This window comes from Hippichthys cyanospilos, chromosome 14, assembly GCF_059441005.1.
Source record: "Hippichthys cyanospilos isolate Australia breed blue-spotted pipefish chromosome 14, RoL_Hcya_1.0, whole genome shotgun sequence".
Classification (NCBI taxonomy): Eukaryota; Metazoa; Chordata; class Actinopteri; order Syngnathiformes; family Syngnathidae; genus Hippichthys; species Hippichthys cyanospilos.
This window is the reverse complement of record NC_142382.1, coordinates 3,689,796-3,698,729: the sequence shown is the minus strand read 5'-3', so window position 1 is coordinate 3,698,729 and position 8,934 is coordinate 3,689,796.

Genomic DNA, 8,934 nt, shown 5'->3' with positions numbered 1-8,934 from the left:
TGGTGGGTGGCCGAGCTGAATGAGCGAGGAGATGGCGGCTACGCCTGCTTGCTACCAAACCGGCTTGACAAACTAAATGCGTTGCCTTGGACGCATGGATTGGAACAAGAATGCTATCAAACAATCAGAACGGGAGAAAACGAGGCTATCCTTCACTTCATGTGTCCAAAATGGAGAATGTGGAGTTTAGAACTAAAGTGAGTTAGTTTTATACATACATACATACATACATATATATATATATATATATATATATATATATATATATATATATATATATATATATATATATATATATATATATATATATAATATATATATATATATATATATATATATATATATATATATATTTTTTTTTTTTTTTACATACATATAAATGTATTCATTAAATGTATTAATATAAACATATATGCATATATATATATATATATATATATATATATATATATATATTTTTTTTTTTTTACATACATATAAATGTATTAATATAAACATATATGCACACATATATATATATATATATATATATATATATATATATATATATATATATATTTTTTTTTTTTTACATACATATAAATGTATTCATTAAATGTATTAATATAAACATATATGCACATATATATATTTTTTTTTTACATACATATAAATGTATTCATTAAATGTATTAATATAAACATATATGCACATATATATTTTTTTTACATACATATAAATGTATTCATTAAAAGTATTAATATAAACATATATGCACATATATAAACAGTATATATATTTTTTACATACATATAAATGTATTCATTAAATGTATTAAGATAAACATATATGTACTTATATGCATACATGTATACATATATAAGCATACACACATCTCTCTCTCCACCTCCCATTCTCTCTATATATACAGTATACATATATCTATATAAACATCAATCTATTGCTTTTCTTGGAAAAACAATGCAATGAAGCAGTAATTATTTATGAGGTAGTAACGAGAGTTCTAAAAGGATTTTTTTTTTATACTTGGATGAAAATTACAGAGTAAACATTAAAAGGATTTATTACATTTTATTTACCAATGCTGAGTTAAAATGTTACTTGAATATGTATAATCAATCTAGACAGATTCTGTTTCTACCATTTCCTTAAAAAAAACATTTTTTTTGACATTTGAAAGAAGAGCGCTACTTATGTGTCATCAAAGTTGACGTTTTGTCTTTTAATCCATCGTATTGAAGCATACAAATCTTTAAGCTAGGAAAAGTAACTGCTTTTGACAGTGGAAAAACATTAAAAGCAAGTCGAGAGAGCCATGGCAAAGGGACAAAAATTAAATTCGTCCCAATTCCGAACATCCCTCCCAGTAACCAAATATGGTTGTGAAAACGACTTATATAAATCCCGAATCCACTTTTTTTGTGTGTATAATTCCGCAACTCTTTGGGGGTTCACAGGATGTATTTCTAGTAGATTAACTGTGGAGGAGGAGGAAGTCCCCCTCTGACTTGTGGGAGCCCCCCCCCCCCAACTGAGAAAGGGTCCGAGGTGTGACAGAGGGGATTCCAGAGCGCGCAACAAAAGGCACTTTGATTTGAACAGCGGCGGTAGACCCTGCACACACACTCTTGATCCTCAACAGGCCCTGCCCTCGGGTCCCAGTCAGTTGAAAAAAAAAAGGGGGGGTGGGGGGGATCCAGATGCTCCACAGAAGTTGCGGAAGAGAAAAAAAGAAAGGGAGGAGGACACTGGTCTGGAATTATGCATGAAATGGAAACGTTTAGCAGTAGTGGTGAAGGCTTAAATTAATAGCGAGGCAATGGAGGCTTTTGGCCCGCGTGGAGGGAAGGACGGTGGCCAGGAAAGAAGAGCAAAAAAAAAAAAAAGAAAAGACTTGTTGAGCTACGTCGGGTGTGATTGATGGACTTCTTCAAAAAGAGGGCGGGATTGTGAGGCAGGCACATGTGGGAATCTCGCGAGCGGAACGTCACGATTGCGGCCGGGAGAGCGAGCGACTCATCCAAACAAAGATGGTCGGTGAAGACTAAACACAGAACTGGACTATTTTTAGGCGCTTTTTTTTTTTTTTTGTATTTTAGGCAGCTGTGCAGCAAAGCACAATTTAAGATGAATGGTTTTGAATTGGGCCTTGAGATATGAATGATTTGATTTTTTTTTTTATGAGCTAACGTATGGCGTATGGAGGCAACAAATTCATCTCAACTTAGCTCACAAGATGAGGACATTTTCGAGAAACGGCATTGGAATGCTGAACTAAGGAAGCGTGTGGAATGACGTGAATTTTATTTTGATCGTAAGAAATGATATTGAACATTGTTGAATGCGTGGAAACTGTTTTTTTCTTTCGTTTCGCATTTTGTGGTAGGAATAAACTGATCTGTTCAAACCAGTTGTGTCAATTTTGGCCCACAATGGATTTAATTTAAAGATTTTGTAATGCAAAGTATAAAAATGAGCCAGAAAACTTAATAGCAATGTTAATGTTTGACGACGAACTCTTCCAGTGCCACGGACGAGAAATCTCATCCTTGAAAATACTTGTGTGCCCATGATGAGAATTTTTTTTATAAATGAATGATTACTTATTGCTGTTTTTCGCACTATAGGCCAGCAACATCATATATAGCGGAAAGAAAAAAAAAACGAAAAAAAAGGAACAAATCCCGCAGAGGAGCCGCAAGGCTCAAACCATGAGAAAAAAGAAACATACTTATTTTAAAGTATACTTATTTTGAAGTAAAGAATCTAAATCCACTTTCCGTCCATGCCTAGTTCATTGTATTTAGTTGTATTTTTGTCTGTTTGTTTTTGGCATTCATACACATTTTTGGTCGTCCGTAATTCATCATTTGTTAGCAAAACCGCTATCCTTTAGCGATGGACGCTATGAAGGTCCCAGCCAGAGTGTTATGAAAATTGTCAATGCATTGTCAATGCATAGTCCATTTATTTGTTGTGTTTTTTTTTTTAAGGTTTTTTTGTTTTTTCCTCATCATTTGCCATTCATACACATTTTTACTAGTCCATCATCCGTCGCTAAAACGTGCGTTCGCCAGTGACGAACAAAACAGACTTTCCCTTAATAATTAGCCTTTTTTTTTGGGGGGGGGGGGTTCTTGTCAATTGTCTGCAAAACGGGCCGACGGACCAACGGACCGCCCACCTCGGCATATTACTCATGGATGACAAATAAACAGAGTCACCCAAGGCCGTTAAGTTTAAACGGCGTTATTCCCGACACCTCTCCGAAGGCTCTTTGGCTTTCGCGGCAGACATAAACCTTTGGACCGGGGTTAACCTGGGGGGCTTTTAAAAATGATCCAAGCATCGCTCACCCCCCTCCCCCTCCCTAACTGCCACCAACTCTCTGCCTCCTTGAGGGCCTGCTAAAACCATTATGGCTTTAAAAGAGATTGTATCGGCTCCAGGCAGACTGACAAATAGTTAGTTAGATATACAGACAATGACCTGCGTGTGCACTTTAAGACGACGGGGGAGGGGGAGGGGGGGCTAAATGCTGCTGCTCTTCAGCGGCTCTCAGGTGTGACCGGCCTCCCTTCCAGACAGGCACGGAATTGTTCGGTAAGACCCGAACGGAGCGAATATCTGCTCCATCGCTCCGCTCGCGCGATGGCGAGGTCCTCTGACACAAGCCAGATCTTCTTTCCTGCGCATATTTTCAACCTGAGCCAGGGTCAAAGCGTTTGCCAAAAAGCTGCCTGACGCATCATTTCTAGAAACTTTTTCCTAGCGTAGCACCGGAATCAAAGAACGAAGGCCGAGCATTGCCATGAGATTTACGGAGAGGATACGGCAAGGATTTGACGTCGCGCAACTACCGGGGCGCCGCCTGTGTAGAAGCGGAAAGCTAAAATTCCAGGACAGAGGTGTGATGTTTAACACGTAACCACCAGCTGCTGTATGAAATGGAAAAAAATAGGTTCTGTAAAATTCAGGTCTTGTCTACATGTATTCAGTGCTATTTTAAACCCATAATTCTTCCTTCTTCACATAGCGCGCTTTTATTCATCTATAAGCATGCCAAGCCACTAGGGGGCAGTAGTTTCGCTAAATTCTGTCCAATCAGAAAGAACGTCCATCTCTTCACGTCAACGGCGCCAGTATCCTTGGTGAGAAAGTGATGATGTAAATGACAAAGAATCTTGGCTAATCGGAGAGGCCAAACCCGAGACATTTACCGTATAGACCACAGATGTCAAACTCAAGGCCCGGGGGCCAAATCCGGCCCGCCACATCATTTCATGTGGCCCGCAAAATTCTAATTATGACATAATTATGACGAAATATCACATTTTTTCCATTTTAAAAACATTTGGGGGGGAAACAATAAGCATTTTTTGTATGACCAATCCCTTTTTGGAACAGTTTTTACTGGCCTCTGATCTGAAAACTAGATAAATATGTGACGATCATATTTAAAATTGATTCGACTTCACAGACATAATGCCCCCCCCCCCCGTCAGAAACTGGGGGTACAATTTGGCCCACAGTTCAACTGGGTTTGACACCCCCGGTATAGACCGAAGGTCCCCAAACGCCGCACCCGAACTAATGAACTATTTCCGTTTTTATGTATTATTCAAGTCTGAAAGCTATTTTATTTTGAAAAACCTTTTATTTGGAATTTGTAAATTTTACAAACGAATTTGTAAAATTTCCACATCTGACTAAAATTTACGCTACTGCAGGATATGTTTGAAAGAGGCTTCTGATACGAGAATATTAAAAATTCCTAATATTACCGAGATAACTTCTCGCTCATATTCCGACAGAGCAGTTTCATGCGGAAGGGCTAATGTTACAATTTTAAACCATCGTTAAGAGGCCCTCACGTCCCCCCTCTTATGCGCACACATGTACAGAAAGGATGCACACGCACGCACGCAACTCTTCCCTAAAATTGCTGATGGCTTGTTTTCATGAACATATATTATTTCCAGATGGAGGTCATGAATAAAACTCGACGGAAACAAGTTGGGTGAAACTGGAAACCTAAAAAAACAGAAACGGGGGTCTTCGGCGTTGAGGAAAGAAAATAGACTTTCTCCTCCTCCTCTTCGCCCCTTCTCGTTCCCCGACCTTAAAAAAAAGAGCTTGTTGTCAATTACACGGTTAAAAAAAAACACCGGGGAACGCTGCGCCACACGCAAACATGAGCGCGGCCGTGTTCTGACGAAATCTTCCACCGCCTTGCAAAAATGAAAACTTCCACAGTACAAAAGCGACTTTCATATCAAAACAGAGAAAGGCTTGAGGCCGCTGAAGCGTAAAAGCTCCGTGCACATTTCCAACTAAATAAACACCGCCGGGAGAAAAAGGAATACTTTCACATTGGACTGGGAAGGGAAAAACCGGGTCGCGTTAGAGCACCAGCCACTAGAACGCCGATTTATAGACCGGGACAAAAGTAAGGGACGGTATACTGCACTTTTTAATTCAATCAGGTAAGGAAGGAAAAAGCCAAATATTGTGGAAGGAAGGGTGTGAGGAAGGAAGCAAGGAGGGAATGAAGGTCAGAGGAACAGAAAAAACTTGGGAAAAAAGGGAAGGAAGATGAGAAGGAAATGATGAAGAGAAAAAGGGTGAAAAAGTAAAAAAGGGAAGGAAGGAAGGAAGGAAGGAGGAAGTAATGGAAGGAAAGGAAAGGAAGGAAAATGAGAGATGTTAGGAGGAAAGAACAGAAAAAGTTAGGAAGAAGGAAGAAACATTGAAGAAAAAACAAGGGAAGATAAGCAGGAAATGAGGAAGGCAAAAAAGGAGGTGATGAAGGTAAAAAGTAAGGAATGAAGGTCAAAGGAACAGAAAAAAGATGGAGAAAAAGGAAGAAAGATTGGAAGAAAAACAAAGGAAGGTGATGAAGGAAAAAAGAGGTGAAAAAAGTAAAAAAAGGAAGGAAGGGAGAATGGAAGGAAATGAAAGGAAGGAAAATGAAAGTAAAAGGAACAGAAAAAAGATGGGGAAAAAGGAAGAAAGATTGGAAGAAAAACAAAGGAAGGTGAGAAGGAAATGATGAAGGAAAAAGAGGTGAAAAAGTAAAAAAAGGAAGGAAGGAGGAAGGAAGGGAGAATGGAAGGAAACGAAAGGAAGGAAAATGAAAGAAGGTAGGAAGAAAGAACAGAAAAAAGTTCAGAAAAAAGGAAGGAAGAAAGAAAGATTAAAGAAAAAAGGAAAAGGAGGTGAAAAAGGTAAAAAAGTAAGGAATGAAGGAAGGAGGGATAAAGGAAGGAAAATATAAGAAGGTATGAAGGAAGGAAAATAAAATGAAGGTAGGAAAGAAGAAAAAAGGAAGGAAAAAAGGAATAAAATCAAAGAAGGTAGTAAGACAAAAGGAAGGAATGGAGGAAGAAAGGAGAGAACAACGAAGACAGAAAAAGGAGGTACAGAAGGTAGAAAAGGGGAAGGAAGGAATGAAAGGAGGGTGGAGGAAGAAAGGAAAGAAGAAAGGAAGGAAAAATGAAGAAATGAAGGTAGAAAAGAAAAAAAGGGAAAAGGAAGGAAAGAAAAAGGAAAAAAAATCAATGATGGTAATAAGGAAGAATTAAGAAAGGAACAAGATGGAACAATGAAGAAGGAAGAAAAAAATGAAGAAAGACGAATACGGAAAATAGGAAAAAATAAGAGGAAATAAGGGAAAGAAAAAAACCCTAATTTTGAGCTCTCACCCTAGCTTGAAGGCATAACGTTTGCCTGAAATTTTCGAAGCCTAAACCTGATGACGTCAAAGCACGAACGAGGGATGAAAATGTTTTCAATACATAGAGTCCACGGTGCCAAGCAGCAAAAGCTGATGTTTGCTGATGAGAACAATATGACAATATGTGCTTAGTGCAGCATGCGCGCTAAGACGGAGCATCCATTAAGTCTCTCCCGAAAGAGAGCCAAAACAAACCAGACGCCAGACATTTTCTTCTCTTTTCTGATGTGGAGGAGGATGAATAGCAGCTGTACACTTCCATAAATCACCTCTTATTACTGGAAGAAATAGCGGCGATTTCTTTTCAACAAATACTTCACATTTTTCGGAGAACACCAAGCGAAAAACATCACATGCGCCCATCGAGACAAAGGCTGCTTAAGCTAGCTTTTGCTCCCATCTTAAGCTAGCGCATCTAGTAGCAATTTGCTACGCTGATAAAAGCGTTTTCAGCTATGATTTGACTTTTCCCAAACAGGTTGCTGTGACTGAACATTATTCATGTAGCATACTCTTAGATATTACAGGACTTAACTCGCTTTTCCACCTTTACTCTTTAGCCTAGCTTATCGAAAGAAAGAAAGGAAGGAAGGAAGGAAGCAAGCAAGAAAGCAAGAAAGGAAGGAAAGAAAGAAAAGAAAAGAAAGAAAGAAAGAAAGAAAGAAAGAAAGAAAGAAAGAAAGAAAGAAAGAAAGAAAGAAAGAAAAGAGGGAAGGGAAGAAAGAAACGAAGGAAGGAAGGAAGAAAGAAAAGAAGGAAAGAAACAAAGAAAGCAAGAAACAAAGAAAGAAAAGAAGGAAAGAAAGAAACAAAGAAAGAAAGAAAAAGAAGAAAGGAAGGAAGAAAGAAAGAAACGAAGGAAGAAAGAAAAGAAGGAAAGAAACAAAGAAAGAAAAGAAGAAAGAAGGAGGGAAAGAAAGAAGAAAGAAGGGAAGAAAGAAACAAAGAAAGGAAGGAAAGAAAAAGAAAGAAACAAAGAAAGAAAGGGAGAAAAGAGAGAAAGAAGGAAAGAAAAAGAAAGGAAGAAAAAGAAGGAAGGAAAGAAAGAAAGAAGTAAAGAAAGCAGACAAAAAGAATGAAGGAAAGAAAAAAGAAAGACAGGAAGAAAAAGGAAAGAAAGGAAAAAAAGGAAGGAAGGAAGAAAGAAAAGGAGGAAGAAAGGAAGAAGAAAGAAAAAAGGAAGGAAAGAAATAAGAAATAAGTAAATACAGAAAGACAGAAAGAAAGACAGAAAGAAAGAAAGAAAGAAAGAAAGAAAGAAAGAAAGAAAGAAAGAAAGAAAGAAAGAAAGAAAGAAAGAAAGAAAGAAAGAAAGAAAGAAAGAAAGAAAGAAAGAAAGAAAGAAAAAAGGAAGGAAAGAAATAAGAAAGAAGTAAATACAGAAAGAAAGACAGAAAGAAAGAAAGAAAGACAGAAAGAAAGAAGGAAAGAAAGAAAGAAAGAGACAAGGAAGTAAGGAAAGAAAGATGGATGAAGAAGAAAGAAGGAAAGAAACAGAAAAAAGACAGTAAGAAAGAAGGAAAGAAAGAAAAATGAACAATTTAGTTTAGCCTAGCTTTTCATTTGCTAGTACATAGCTAGTTTGTTGAGCTATATTGATTAGTCCAAGCTTTTATGGTTTAAAACGTACCTTCAGTTACTGCTGCAGCATTCTTGCTAACCTTAAGCTAGCACTCAACCAGTCATTCCAGTTTTTTCTCCCTTTCTTTGTAAATCGAATCAAACGTGGCTTATCTTCATGTAAATCTGACTAATCGGCTTGCTTTGTCCAGACAACCGGGGGCCAACGTGAGGCTAACGGGACCCTCGGGCTTTCCCGCTGACGCCACCATAAATGTTGTCACTTTTTGTTTTTTCACCTCCGCGATCAAATATACACACTTTTTTTCACGCTCTTTTGTAACTATTAAGTCAAGACTTTTAAAATCTAGCAAGTCTCAACCTCGGGCCCATTCTCGTGCAAAAAAACGTGCCTTTAACTGTTAGCCCCTCTCAGCATGAGAAAGAAGCGGTAGGTGTGCTCATTTACATTAGGATCAATTAAAGCCCATAATGAGCTCAGCATGACGCGCCATTTCAATGCATTCCTCGAGCATTGTGCAAACTCTGCGGAACTCCGCCGTTTAAGGGCAAAGGACTTAAATCGCATGCTCCGACCAAAACAAAAATATCCCCCAAAAAGAACCGAAAAAAAAAAA